The sequence below is a fragment of the Lathamus discolor genome, chromosome 13 (assembly GCF_037157495.1).
Source record: "Lathamus discolor isolate bLatDis1 chromosome 13, bLatDis1.hap1, whole genome shotgun sequence".
NCBI classification, from domain to species: Eukaryota; Metazoa; Chordata; class Aves; order Psittaciformes; family Psittacidae; genus Lathamus; species Lathamus discolor.
Genome location: NC_088896.1, coordinates 5708741 through 5723484, shown reverse-complemented (window position 1 = coordinate 5723484; position 14744 = coordinate 5708741). Strand labels below are relative to the sequence as shown.

Here is a 14744-nt window from a genome sequence, read left to right as displayed (position 1 = left end):
CATACTGCACTGAGCCAGTACATAAATGTGTTTTTTTAGCATATTTTTAATGTGGCTAATTTATCTGTTACTGTCACGCTGGGGCTGTTAGCTTTGAACAAATGGCTGTTATTAATCACTGGAGAGCTATTAGACACCACAGCCCCGGTGTTAAATCAACTCAGGAGTGGCACTTGTAGGAATATTCAAACAGAACTTCCAAATTGCCTGGGTACTGCTCGTGTGGTTAACGCCTCTGGGATCAGAGCCATCGAGCGCTGCAAATACTGCTCCTGTGTGTCGAGCTTGCCCAGTGGAAATGCCTTTCTCTAAAGAGCAATTTCAGTTTAAGACCTTATTTGTTATGGAGTTGCTTTGGGGGGAAAAAAAGAGAAAAGAATTGCAACTGTTGGAGTTGAGCAGGGTTTACACCCCAGGCATGCTTTCCCTCTGGTACATTTGGGCTTTCTGAGCAGCAACGGGTGTCTTTCACTGCATTACCCAGCTAATCTGGTGATGCTGAGGGAGGTCAAGATCCACAAGGAATGAGGAGAGGTCAAGATCCACAAGGAACGAGGAGAGGTTGATTCTTCGTGCTAAACACCACGTCCCTGGGAGGCTGGGCCAGTCTCCTGGGCACAGATGAGTCCTTAGATGTTTGTGGGGCCTGAAGAACAAAGATATTCAGAGCAGTTTAAGCTGCAGGAGAATTTGGATGAAGTTTTTCCTGTTTTCAACTTGATTTTCATCAGGGAAAGCTAAGCTTCAGGGAGATCGACATTTTTAAAGAGCACCAAGCTAGTATCAAACCCAGAAGTGTCCCTTTCAGCAGTGTTCCACTGCTCTTACCAGTGTCCCACGTGAGGGGGACACCCCTGCTTGTCCAGCCTATTGCATGACACATTCTCCTTGAGATAATGGCAAAAGATAATAAGGATTTAGGTTAGACATATCCACTCAATAGCCAGGGAAGCATTACTCTGGTTCAGGTGATTCCCAGGGCTGAATGGGGATGAAAGAAGATGGAGCTGTATGGAAGGAAAGAAATCTCAATGAGAGCTCTTTCAAAGGGGAGATGTTTTAGACAAAACATTTTGGGAGCTTAATGAACTTGTGTTTTCCAGCAAGAGACTGATTCATGAGGAACCTTTGATTCATGAGACCTGCTGGACTCATATATCCAGTAAATGTATGTACTTTACTGGCTGCTCTAACAGAGCTGCCACAAAGCAGCTGTGAGTGGGAGACGTCTGGTGGTCACCTATGATGCTCCACAAATGTTTCTTCAAATGCAAGCACATTTAACTTGGAACAATCTCATCGCTGTTCTAGAGCTGCTGTACCTCGCGTTTTCCCTGTCATTTCTGTAAGGTAAGACACCACACATGTGCAAACACAAATCTCGGTAGCGGAGTGGTCTCTTCAGCAGCCTTGTGGTAGACTTCAAAGGGAAAACTTTGGAAGGGGTTTTGGATCCCATGAAAACACATTATCTCAGATCTTGCGGACTGCTAGTACAAATCCACTTTAACTTTACAGCTTTCTGTGGCTTCCTCTAATGATGGCTATTTACATGTACCTTCTCAGAGCATCGCAAGGGAGTTATACAGAGAAATACCACAAAGGGCTCGTAATTAATGGCAGTTATAACTGCACCACAGGGCAGCAATCCCAAGGGGCTGTTGCTGAACTGACTGTGAAAAAGGGACCTTTCTGTCCCTTTCCATCCCTTTCCTACAGTCTTTTACCATGCCTTCAGTGGCCTGGGCAAACATGAGTTTGAGAAGGCCTATCATTAATGTTGAGTTGTCAGCTGAACGAAGGTGTGGGCCATGGCTTTGTATTGCACTAAGTTCTATATGTTCACCTTGTGTTTGTGTCACTGGCAACCTTACATCTGGGTTCTCCCATCTGGAATAAACCTAACAGGGTGCCTATTGCAAAAGCCTCTGTGCAAGGGCAGATGGAGCCCAGGGATGATCCAATGTGACCTTCTGCATAATTCAGGTCTAAGACTCCCACAAACTATTTCAGTGTTAGGGTGCTCGTGTGGAACTGAACATGTGTGGAGAGAGCCGAGAGCTCTGAATTTGCACTTATTTCTGGATGGTTTTGTTTAACTTTTGGATTACAGCCACGAAACCTCGCTGCATCTTTTGTCCTTTTGGTTTCAGAGCCTTCTCTGGAGGTTTTGCAATCAGGTCACTTCTCTGGTCTCAGGAAATAGAGCATCCTAAGCCTCTCGCTGTTGGTCCTTTGCTGTCATCTCTGTTTCACATCACAAAGCTTCCTACACCAAACAGCTGCCTACCAGACCCTCATGTGGCCCTGCAATTAGTGCAAGGTAGCAGAGGGTGCTATTTCTTTCCTTAACACATACCAATTTCTCCCCTTGAGAAATTAATTCTGTGTTGGTTCCAAATAGGTGGCCCCAAAGACTGCAGCCCTTCACTAAACAAGGTCCCCTGGGGTTCCACAGCCATTCAAACCCCTTTTCCATGCTGCTAGGTTGGTGTGGCACAATCTTGGTCATACAGCAGAAAAGGCACAGGGACAGTCCCCCTCTGCAGCCAGGCAGGTTTTCTGCCTGTACTAACCTTGACTGGGCATCAGAAGACAGAGCAATGTATTAGTTCTTTAATGAAACTCCCTGTATTCACACTGGGATGCTCCCACATATAAAGAAATAATGCTATCAGTTGAGGTCATCACATTTTGGTGCTTTTCAAGGACTAGCTGCTCCCCAACACCTTCCTATCTGCAACCAGTGTCAATGTAATGAGCTTTGCTAGTTCTTTCTCTCTTCAGGACCACATTTCTGGCAGCTTGCACTGAAGATCCCAAAATGATCTTTTCTGGCTGTTGCGATGTGAAGTTGCAGGCAGGTAAAACACAGACAAAATAGATTAACTGCCTTGTTCCTTTAACCCCAAGCTCTTTCCTGGCTTGTAATGGAAACCTAAAGCCTGCCTTTCTTATAACTCGGATCTGAACAGTAGCTGCTATGAAGTATTAGGTTGGAGTATGAACTCTGTGTTAAAGATGAAGGGGGAATGATGTATTTTAAAAAGGATCTTAGTGGGTCCTAACTTAAAAGCATCAGTATAAATTCATTGCAAGTAATATGCTCTTAATTATTCATTTTCCTTGGCACCGGTTAAAGAGCCAAGGAATGGCTTCTGTCTCTTCATATTTAGTCTATTATTGTTTGAAAAAGGCCAGGGGGAGGCCAGACTGTGCAGAAATGATATTCCCCCTTATATATACACATACATATTACCAGCAGCCCTAGTAAAGGGGAATATAATCACCAGCAGCTGAGAGACAATGACATTTTTATAGACCTCCTGGCAAATCTGCAGTGGGAGAGAGCCTGACAACTCTTTGGCTTTGAACCACATTCCTCTGCAACCTCTGCACAGGGAGCTCTGAGTTTCTCCCTCCCTGGAAACAAGCTCACATCAGCCAAACAGCAGCAGCCTCATCAGGCCGAACCATTCCCCTTCTCCTACAGGAGAAAACCAGAGTGAAAGAGCAGGGCAACTTCAGCTGCAGGAGAGGGTCTTGCTGCTGGGACAAGATGCTCAGCAGCTGCATCTTAGAGAGCTGGATCAGCCAAAGGAACAGCAGTGGGGCTGTATGGCCACCACAGGGCTTGTTGGGAGGAGGCAAGAAGTCATCGTCTGCATTTTTACAAGAGACTACCTGAAGAGCCCCCATGGTGGGCAGTCTCTATCTTTGATAGGAGACTATCCTTGGTAGTCTTCATCAACCCAACCATGGTCCTGTCCCTACACAGGTGAAGTCTACTACTGACTCCATACAACTGTAGGCATGCTTTGCTGAAGAGGCGCAGGATGGAGATTGCAGTTTGGTTTTTCACTGAAACAATAATGGGAATTCAGCTGGTCTGGAAAAACTTAAAAGGCTTTTTCAAGGTCTTTTGTTTAAATAGCAGAAGAGACCTCACTGGGGCTGAACACACGGGGCACCTTCTGGGGTTTGAAGGTCTGTGGGCTTGATAGAGGTTGTCTCAGCACCAAATCAGTGCTGCAAGTGCTTAACCCCATTTTGTACATCCTGGTGATGTTTCATGCAGTTCATGCAGTGTTGGTTAACTGATTTTGTTTAGGTCAGGCAGCAGCAGGTTCAGCATTTTCATCTCTGTGCTGAAAAATCAGCAAACCATCCTCATCCGTTGAGCCATCCTACCCAGGTTTCTAAGCACTGGCACTGAGGTCTTTGCTCCCTGGATACAACACCCCTAAGCACTTGTCCATAGCTGATGTTCTGCCAATGACAGTCACCTGGAAGAGCCACTTTTGTCCTGCTTTTTGCTATGAACAAAGTCATGCTGTATGTGCATTTCTGCCTGCTTGAGTGTCCCAGGTATGTGGGAAGGATCTGCCCCATGCTAGCTACTGTCCTCTGCAAATAAGTACTATTAAAGCTTTTACAGTCTCAAGCAGATGCAGTCACCACAGCTCAATTCAGAATAGATGAGATGAAGACAATTTCTTGGGGAGGGGGGGGAAGTTAATCAATTGTAGATAAAATTAGTTGAGTTTTATCTAAGTGATAAAGACCAAATATTTCTGGGTTTTGGCATCTGACAAGTTAAGCATTTCAAGTAATTCTTTGGCAATTCCAATAGACGAGGATCAGCTGCATGGCCAAAATAAATGGATTTTTCCCAGTTTTTCCTTTGGTAGGCTTATTTCAGTTTTTGTGGTTTGCTAGAAACCCCTCCGATTATCATCAGGATGAGAGCATTTCCATTGGGTTCAAGGAGTCTGGTTTAAAAGCGCCTTGACTTAGAAGTTTCACCAGCTCCAACTGACAGGCCAGGGGCTGAGTTTCACGTCATTGTTGCTTCAGATCCTGACTTCTCTCAGGTTTGCTCAATCCCATGCCTTTTGCTTGAGAACAGTTTATGTACCTCAGGCAGCTGAGGCTGTGTTTAACCCTCCCCATAACAGTGATGTTTTGCCAGCTTCAAGAGGAGGTGTCTTATTTTTCTGCTGGAGCCTCAATTGCAGCCCTCAGGCGGTGCCAAACCTTTTAACACTGGCACTATTTTTTCCAGCCCGCACATGGGAATTTGGGGGCAGTTAATATTCACACTTAATATTTAGTGTGAATAGAGCCCTGGTCTCTGACAGCTCTGTTTACCCACTGCGAAGGGAAGGCGTGAGAGCAACACCTTTGGGCTGCTGCCCTGCGGCGCTTTGCAGGATGACACCCAGGTGGGGACATGGTTGAGGAGATGCTGACATGAAAGAGGTGGTCTCGGTTTCCTCCTGAATGCATTGATTAAAGATACTGCTTTTCCCATGATGCTGAGCACAAAGACTTGCTCACACATCATGGTCTCCTCATTTACCTCCATGGATGCCCACCCCAGCATCCTCCCACCCCTTCCTCCATGCTATGCCTTCTCTTCCTTATCTCCTCAGGCTTGTCTCCAAACCTTAGCCCACCATGCCATTATTTCCTGCTTCATCCACCATGCTTAGGGCCACTTTTCCTCCTAGGGCTCTTACATACATGTCCCCCTTTCACATGGCATGGCACAACGTCTGATTAGCTAAAGAGGACAAGGTGTGTGTATGGGCCTCTTTCCCTTCCATAGGTGCATTCTCCCACCAACTCCATGCAGTCCTTGCTTTTGTTGAACTCTTATCCTGAACTAACCCTTTTTTCCTTACTATTTTGATCTGTATTCAGTGTCCTTTCCTTTCTATTTGTATTTGCCCTAAAGTGGTCAGGCAGTTGGACTAGAAGATTATTATAGGTCTCTTCCAACTGGTCTGTTCTATTCTAAGTCTCTGCCTGCAGGGAGATGTGCCTATGGCACAGGATCTGAGTGTTCTCAGCACAGGCTGGGTATAGCTTTACTAACCTGAGGCCCAGGAACCCCTTTGGCCACTGCTTAAATTTTCCTCCAGTTTTCACCAAAATCAGTGATGTCCAAGGAGGCCTGGATGATCCTTTGAAACATCATAACTTTAAGAATAACTTTCCCCTCTTTTGGATAGAAATATATGACGAGTGTAAGAACAGTTTTTAATCCATCAGAGTCCCTTTCCTGCTGGAATTGGCTCTTTTTCAAAGTAGTAATAATCATTATTATTACAATTTCTCCTATATTATTTCCAGCTTTGATAACTTCACACTAGTTGGAATGAGATTCCTTTAGCATAGTGAAATGCAAGGCAAAATTAACTGAGTCCTCCCCTCAGGGAACTGCTTTCCCTCTGCTCTACCCACAAGTGCTTTAGCATCAGAACTCTGCAGAGCTGTAACTTAACTGACTTTCTCTTATTTAGGGCTTTGCTTGTGAACTAAGTCGTGTTTATAACTTGGTTTATTCCTGCTCTAACCATGAGCCAAACTTGGAGGAATCGCTTTTTAGCTCCCTAGTTTGTGCACAATGAACTTAGGGATTTGACTCTTGCTGGCACGTGTTGATGTGCTGCTAGGAAGCTCCAACTGAAGTGTTTCACTTTGAATCATTCTGACATTAAATCTTATCTAGCTGGTGTGCCGTGGTGCAGCACAGTAATTGCTGTGGTGCTGCATGGGGAGTTCATGTAGTTCCAGAGCACAGCCTGTGTGCGCTGCCTGGCTGGCACCCAAACCCTGTAACAGCCTGTTCGTGCTCTGACAAAGCCAAAGAGTGCTTAAAAGAGGAATAAGAGGGGAATATGATGTGGAAAACAGCGTTTTCAATGCTGGCATTTTTCTCCCTAGGAATCACCGTTCGGACTGCTGAATTGCCTACCACACTTAGCTGAGTTTCGATCTGTCTGTTAGGAATCTCCTATAACAGATAACTGCAAAGACAGACCGAAAACGTGGAATCCCTTTAGCCTCCTTATTTGCCATGTCATCCCTAAAGTCCTCCGAAGTTTTCGTCCAGGAAAAGGTGGGTGAGAGTCACCTTGAGGAGAAAAGTCATGATGATGGCTATGAAATGTAAGGTTGGATGAAATCAAGTACATTATCCTGACGCAACACAACTTTCCCCAAGCCAGACTTGAGCTGGTGTGTGTTGGTGTAGTTAAGCTGAAGGCAGAGGAAGCCTGAACCAAAAGGGGTGATAGCAGTGTAACAAGAAAACCACCCTGATCAGGGTAAAGACAGGGGCTGTCTGAGCAGGGAAAGCTCAGTACTTCCAGGGATGTGTTTTATATTGCAAAAGTGGGATGGATTCCCAAAGGCAACCATGCAATGAAACCTTACCTGGATGAAAGGAATAGAGGCCAGCTGAAATGAGCATAATATAGATCTGTAGAAATGAGCTCACGTATATATAATTTATAGGGAGTGAATTCCTTATAAAGGCGTATCTGCATGGTTTCTGAACGCTATTTTATAGATTTCTCTAGCAGAGATGTAATTCTCTCCCCCCATTCTTTAGGATGTCCTAATCCTTGGGCTGGTGATTATTCCCTACAAGTTCTCTTTGAATGAAGTTGGAACATTTCTTTGGGGCCTTTTCAATAAAGTGCCATTGGCACTCCCAGTGTTTCATAAGGTACGAAATGAAAACATTTAAGAAATTCATGATTAGTAAGGCCAGTAAGAAATCCATTTGTAACTCCCCTCTATTTATCATTTACTTCCGGGTTTAGCATGTGTTATGGCCAGTGTCCTGCTTTTTGCCATCCACAGTGCCCCTTTCATGCAGGAGTGACAGGGCTCTGGTCTGCCTTGGCTGGGTGGATAATGGCCATATTCACCGGTGCATGTTTCCAGCACATCTGACAGCTAATCCAGGGAATGACGTCGTAGTGAGACACTCGAGATAAATGGAAAGAAAGAAAATCTCATCAAGCCCAGGGGAGCCTCCGCCGCCTGGTTTTCTTCAGGAGGCACAGGGCAGAGCGTGGCATTAGTCATGAACACCAGCACGCTAGGAAGGAGCAGACAAAGCCTTAGTTTTGCACAGTGTGTGATGCCTGGTTACACCAGGTTATTTTCTCTTTAAGTGTTGTAGCTGCAAGGATTGGAGAGCTTGGTTTTAGGCATGGAGAGATCAGCAATCTAAGAGATGCTGATGCACATGAGGCTGGGAAGGAGCATCACCATGGATGCAGCTTCATCCCTGAGAGACCCCACTGCGGTCATGATGGGAGACCTGCAGTCCCCACCTTCCACCCCAGTGCTCAGTGCAGGACTGCCTGCCCAGACATGACCTATGTGGACATGTAGTAAAACAAAGCAGAGCCTTTCTCAATACAGGAGCTCTGGGAAGAGGGTGAGTGAGGAAGCTGCATGGAGAAGGTGAGGGACTGCTGAACAGTCCCTGGCAGTGAGGGTGACAACTGATGTAACGTGTAGGCAGAGTTCAACACTGGAGAGGAGTAAGATGCTACTATGGGCTCTCCAAAACAGAAGGCAGCACCTGCAGGCTTGTGTCTATGCACAGGTCTGATGTGTGAGATGCCAAATGCTTCATGTGAGTTACTGAGTCCACTCAGCCCCTGTATGCCTCCTTTGCTCCTTCCTCCTTCTGCACAACGAGGAGCAGAGCTTCTGGAAACAGGAGCCAGGGAAATCAGTTACATGATGAGCACCTCAACATGGCAGCTCCTGGCGCTTTCCAGGGTGCGAGTGGAAGCATCTTCAGAGGGAGCTGAGGGAATTTGTGATGTCAGCCCATAAATCTCCTGTCTCTTTTCTATCTTCAGCTGAGCGCTGAGAATCAGTTTCCGATAACATCTCCAAATTGCTGGGAGCAATTTTGCAGCTTGTGTTAATTGCAATCTTCTGTTGAATGCCTCTGAGCTCTTAATAACTTTGTAATTAAAGTGCAATTAACAAATTAACAAGTATATGTCAAATGGAATGCTAATGTTGTTAATGAGGAGATAATTAGCTGGTGTCACGGAGAGACTCATGGGGCATCTTCGAGATTCAGAAGCCTTTTGGCTCGTGTAGGAGGTTAATGGAGTTTGCTATGAACGAATGAATGAATGAATGAATGAATTGTCCTTGGATGACGTGCAGTGGAGCAGTCGAAGATAGCCAGGTAACCCATGACTCCACAGCCAGAAAACACAGGGTTCTCATGCAGTCATTTTCTAGGCAGCTGGCCAGTGTTTCACAAAGGTTTTCTATAGCACAACTGGAACGCTCATTAAATACAAGGCCAGGCTTTGAGAAGGGCTTAGCAGGTGATGAAACCACTCAGCACCATTCCAGCCTGCAGGCAAGGTTCCCACTCCGAAAGAGTCCTGTGCAGCTTGGTCTGTTTCACTGCCGCATCACTGGATGAGATGCAAACCCCAGGACTCCTCTGCCTGCCCTATCTCCTGGACGCAAGCTCCCTCTCCAGATGCCACCACAGTTTGTGGCAGTCCAGCAAAAGTGTCCATATTGGTTAAAACTGACTCCAGGAGTCAGTCCCAAGTGGAAATTAGATGAGGGCTGTTCCCTCATACACCCAGGAAAGCACAAACAAGCCTTGGCAGAAAAGGGTGTGAAGTCAGAGGGTCACTCCACCATTGTCCCTGACTCATCAATGGGCAATTTTGCCTGCTGTGTTGGTGGGTATTAAGCGAGGGAAACTGTTGCGGAAGCTAAAGGGGATACAGGAGAAGTGAGTGGATAGTGTGATAGGACCTGAAGTTGCCCATGTAGTGCATATGGTTGCCTGGGTGTAAAATGCTGCTTTTACAGCTTTTGAATGTGATCTCAAATTTGCTATTAGTTGATGAATCCATCAGCCCCATCAGGTTTAAACTCACCAGGTTTAAACTCCATGGCTGTGGATGAGGATGGAGGTCCAGACTGGAGGATGTGGGTGGTTCCTCACAGTAAGATGGTTCCAGAAGTACTAGCAAAGAGAAGTGAGGTCCTATAACTGGCTTGCTGGCATTTCTGCATCTGCTTTTGGGTTACTTTCCATTCAGACAGACACTGACCTTCCCCAGCACCAGTATTAAGTGGTAAAAATGCTCTGTTGAAGGGTTTTCTTGTGGTAAAAGCACCAAGTTCTCCTGATTTCTGGCTTGCAGGCAGGAACTGGGGCTCAAAGGCGTTGCCAGTATAATAATAGGGTCCCAGTGGTACAGCTTATCCTGGGGTGCTGCAATGCACTGCTGAGCTCAGCCAGCTCCGGGCTTGTGCAGGGACCCTGGCTTTCCACATTAGGACCCTGCTGTGCACGTGCGGCTGCGGATGCTGCACCAGGATGGGTGTGCTCTGCGCTGGGGTGCACTGAAATGCCATCCCTGCAGCTCGGCTGTCCCAGTCTGGCTCTCCAGCTTGGATGTGGTCTGGGAAGGGGAGAGCTCATTCTTGAGGAATTTGCTCCTGTTATTTGGCCTTAATTTTCCTTTGCTCAATTTCATCTCATTACCCACAGTTACACCCTGCCGGGCCATGTGGCAGCACTCTAACAGGTATTTAAAATGTTATAGAGTGAGCCAATTGGTGCTTTTAAAATCCATTCCATACCATGACATAATATATTTCCAATATGCTCAGATTTGTCAGGATGCATTGAGACTGGAAAGAGACTCCTTTCTGCTTGATGGATGCCGTGCCCCCATCCTGCACTACCTGTGTGTGTTGCAGGTCAGTCTGGTCCCCTGCATGCTCTGCCACTGCTCTAGGTCCTCAGCCTCTGTCCATCAGTGACCTCGGCCAATACACAAGGAGCTGGGTCTGCAACTACTGCAACCATTTGATTTCAGGATCTTGTTTGCACAGTTGCTGACATGAGGAGGCTTTTGATTTCATCCCCAGGTTAAGATTAATGGTTGTTTCTGCTTGATAGCACTGCAAGTGCTGTCTGCTTCTATTTCCCATTTTGTTTCCTTATTTATTTATATGGCAGCAACTCTGCGCTGGGAACCATCAGGAAGAAAAACCACAGATGACAGAGATAATGAGAAATAGCAGGAGGAGAGCAGCCAAAACTGGACACAAGGCTAGACGAGGACCCACTGCTGCATGAAGAGCAGGGTGAAGCTGGAGGTAAGGCTGGAAGGTGGGAACTGCTGTTCCTGCTTGAAGCAGAGGCTGCAGTTTCTGCCCTTGGTGCTTGCTCCAGCAGCAGCATCACACACCCCTTACCCTGCTCAGCAGCAGCCTGGTCACCCATGGATGATGGGACCCCATCAGCAGCATGGCTGGGAACATCTCCCTTTATCCACCTCCCCAGGCTCTTCTTGCTTGTAATGAAATCTGCCTTGTACACAGTTCAACCACTTTCCGGTTTCACTGCAGACCAGAAGTCCCTTCCGCATGCCTGACTGAGGAAACCACTGTGGTTCTGCAGGCAGAAGGTCTGGGAGGGAAGCTGTGCCAGCGCAAAGATGCTGCCTCACAGCAGCATCATACTCGTACTCATAGCATGGTGACTTTCAGACATCCTTACATCACGCTGGTGTAAGAAGCTAAGCCTGAATTCACATATCACACAAGCAAATAAGCAATTGCTGGAGAAGAAAGGAATTGCTTATGGTCTGAAGCCTCAGTCCAGTCTCAATGACTCTAAATTAGTTATGTGCCCAATGCTTTCTTGAGTTGTGATGCTTTCCTGAAACATGGTCTTAGGTCAGCCGTAATATCCTGCAGATAAACATTTCCCCCCCTCCTTGCATCTACAAAGAGAGGTAGCTTTGGACTACGTATTTATAGACTAGACCCTGAGCTATAAATGGGACATTTCTGCCTCATGCATTCCCTTAAGGGCCCATAAGACTGCACACATCAGCTAAGTAATATTTTACTGGGATTTTCTTTAATGACTTCAAGAGTGCTTATTCTTGCCCCCAGTGAGCACTGCACGGCTAACGTAACTCTACAATTAATCCTGAGTTACTCATACTCTGGACTCCGTTTTCCCTTGCATTCAGGACAAGTTTTAAAAAGTTATTGCTTTCCCCCTCCTTTCTCTTTCTTTTTAGCTTTAAAGACTTCTTTAATCAGACCAAATGGGGCTTAAAAGTACTGGAAATGTCTGGTTTTCTTTCATTCTCAGCCTGTTCAAAATCAAGCTAACGACAAAGGACAAGTGAAGTGCTTTGCATTCACAAGCTGTGAAGAGGGACATGAGGGAGAGGGAGTCCTTCACACATTGCTGATGCTCACTCGTGGACAGGAATTTCTGAGCAACTGTGGAGGGATAAAAGTGTTTCTATACATGTTAGACTTCTGTTTTGTGATTGATCTCCACAAGAGGGTCAGTTTAAAATGCACTGAAAGCTGAGTGGATGCTTGAGGCAAGTCCTGGAAAGAGAATGAGAGAGACTTGAGGAAAAACAGCTCCCCCACACATGGTTAATGGTAAGGACCCAAAACCAGCCACATGCTAACAAGTGCTGGGATGTTCACAGCATCCATGAAAGCTGTGATCTCAGGGATGTCTCCTCCAAGACACTCAGCACACACAAAGTAAGGCAGGGACAACCCAAAGGGGGAGCTCCACCATTTCCAGATGTTCCTAGGGCATTTTAACCCCTCTCTGTGGTCTAATATTCAATGTTTGATCTGCTCATTGCCAGCAAAGACAGAGAACACCTGAAGCCTCCTAATACTGTCAGCTGCAGCATGTCTTGCAGGCAGCTTTGCACTCTCTTCATCATGATGCTGAATGAAAACACCTGCATAGGGGTATGTTGCTCGGGAGCAGCTGCAGGCTATCTACCATTGTGGGTAGACCATGGAAACCTCCCTGAGGAGATCCTGCTTTGTGGTGTGCTGTGGTCTGGTCAGGAAAAAGGAGGTAGTAGTTGGATAAGTCTGCTGGAATGGAGAGAACTGAGTTTTGTTTTCTACTGAGTAAGGTAATTCCTTTACTTTCATGGTTTTTTGCAGGAATTTGAAGGGTTCACCTTTAGCAGCAAGTGTTTGGTCTGTGAATCTACTGGTAGAGGGCTGGTTATGAAATGAAGAGGTGGATTTGTATGTTACTGTTGAGTTTGCTGAATACTTTATAGGCAAAAAAGCAGATGTGATAACAAAAAGCTGATGTACAAAAAAAACCCCAAGTTACTTTGAAAGTTCTGAAAATATAGGCTCTTTTTCATTTATGGGGTGCTGGGGAAGGGCAGGGGTGCTATTGGGACAATTTGGTGCAAAAACTCATCCAGGTTTATACTCAGCTGCCCTATGAGATGTGCAATGGTGACTGCCTTTCCCTGCCTGAGTGATGGGCTGAGGGTGCACACCCATGCACGGGGATGTTCGCAGAATCCCTGAAAGCCTATGATTTCAGGGATATACTCAAATACATTCCATGGGGAGTGTCTGGACTGGGAAGCTGGCAGTGCTCTCTCTCATCGACGCTTTGCTGGCTGACACCAGTTGTTCACGCTACACTCCATATATCTGCATTAGCTCAAACCTACCCTCTGTAGAGTCAGCTAATCCTTTGGGAAGTGCATAGGGCTGAACTCCTCTGTGTTTTTTTCTGTTTAGTCTAGACTATTAGACTTAGTGGCGCGGTGACTACGTGGATTGGTGATAGATTTACTGGAGTTGGGATATGGCAAACAGTGGGTATTTATGCACGTGTGCTCACGCACCCGCAGCCCCAGTGAGGGGCCTGGCTGCTGAGCCCTGTGCAAACTGCTGTCTTACCTTTGTTGCTCCTCTCTCTGCAAAGATATGAAGTGGCTTTTTGGGAGCTTTGGGAACAGGTGCCTTTAAGAGCAAATCTTTACTCCACCCTTTGGGAGCTGGTGAGAAGGGGGAGAAGATTCCAGAGTGTCCTTTCCATGGCCCCCGGGCTGTGCAGCACCAGACTTACAGAGACCAAAGTCACCAACTAGTCCCTTCCACTGTTAAAGTGTCATTCTACCTTCTCCAGGAACATTTACTGCTCCTGAAGGACCTGAGTTGTGTGGTCTGGGTAGTGAAAGACTGTGTTTCCCAGCCGATGCACTGCAATGCCAAAGAAACGGCACTTACACTGTCTTAGTTCTTTTTTCCATCCATCTTACCTGTTAAGACACTTAAGAGCCCAATTGCATTGCCACAGAGGTACTCAATTGTGTTCTCATTCCTTAGCAAAAACTTGCAGGGAAGGTAATGTTAGGTGACTTTATTGCTGACTAAGAAGGCAACCTCAGGCATCAGGCTCCAATTGAGGCATCGCAAGGAGGTCCCTAAATGTCAAGGTGATGTGGGAACTCCAACGTCAACATAGCTCTTGTAGCTCTTAGGAGCTGCTCAGATTTTTTCTCCCTATTGGTTTTCCTTGCTCTTCCCTTGGCTCTTTGCATGCAAGCTGGGTTGGACTGTAGCTGGGCTTTCCTGCATGAAACACACCTTCCTTTCTCACATGCCAGTACCCAAGTCCCAAGTGACAGTTGTATGATGTGTGCTCACCGCTATATGGTGTGTTGGCCTAGAAGCTGTCCGGTCTGTTTGCCAGAATCAAATCACAATAAAGAGCATGCAGGAAGAGGCGATGTCCCATCACCAGTGTCCAAAAACTTCCAGCGATCTAAGGGATAAGGTTTACAACATACAGTACTCATTTGAATGCTTGCCTCTCTGTACAAAGGCCAATACATCCCCCTGTGCACTGCACCCATCCATTCCTTTAATCACAGCATTGTTAGTTGAAAGGAACAGAAAGGGAATAAATTTGTACCTTGACAAGAATAACACACAGCATCCGCTGCTCTTCTTGAGCTACATCCGGATTGCCCAGCGAGCATTTAGATGGACCAGGAATTATTCCTGCCTTGACTTAAAATAAACTTGTGCTTCCATAAATGACTTAGCAATGTAAACATCTC

At 46.2% G+C, this 14744-nt stretch overlaps 1 long non-coding RNA gene across 1 annotated transcript in view; it reads left to right on the top strand.

Moving 5' to 3' along the window:
- LOC136021533 (uncharacterized) overlaps positions 1 to 14744 on the top strand; it is a 141122-nt gene that overhangs the window by 1815 nt on the left and 124563 nt on the right. Inside the window, exons 2-5 of the long non-coding RNA XR_010615805.1 lie at positions 6733 to 6907; positions 10477 to 10566; positions 10829 to 10968; positions 11156 to 12782. This is a non-coding gene — a long non-coding RNA (uncharacterized LOC136021533). The remainder of the gene's footprint in view (positions 1 to 6732; positions 6908 to 10476; positions 10567 to 10828; positions 10969 to 11155; positions 12783 to 14744) is intronic.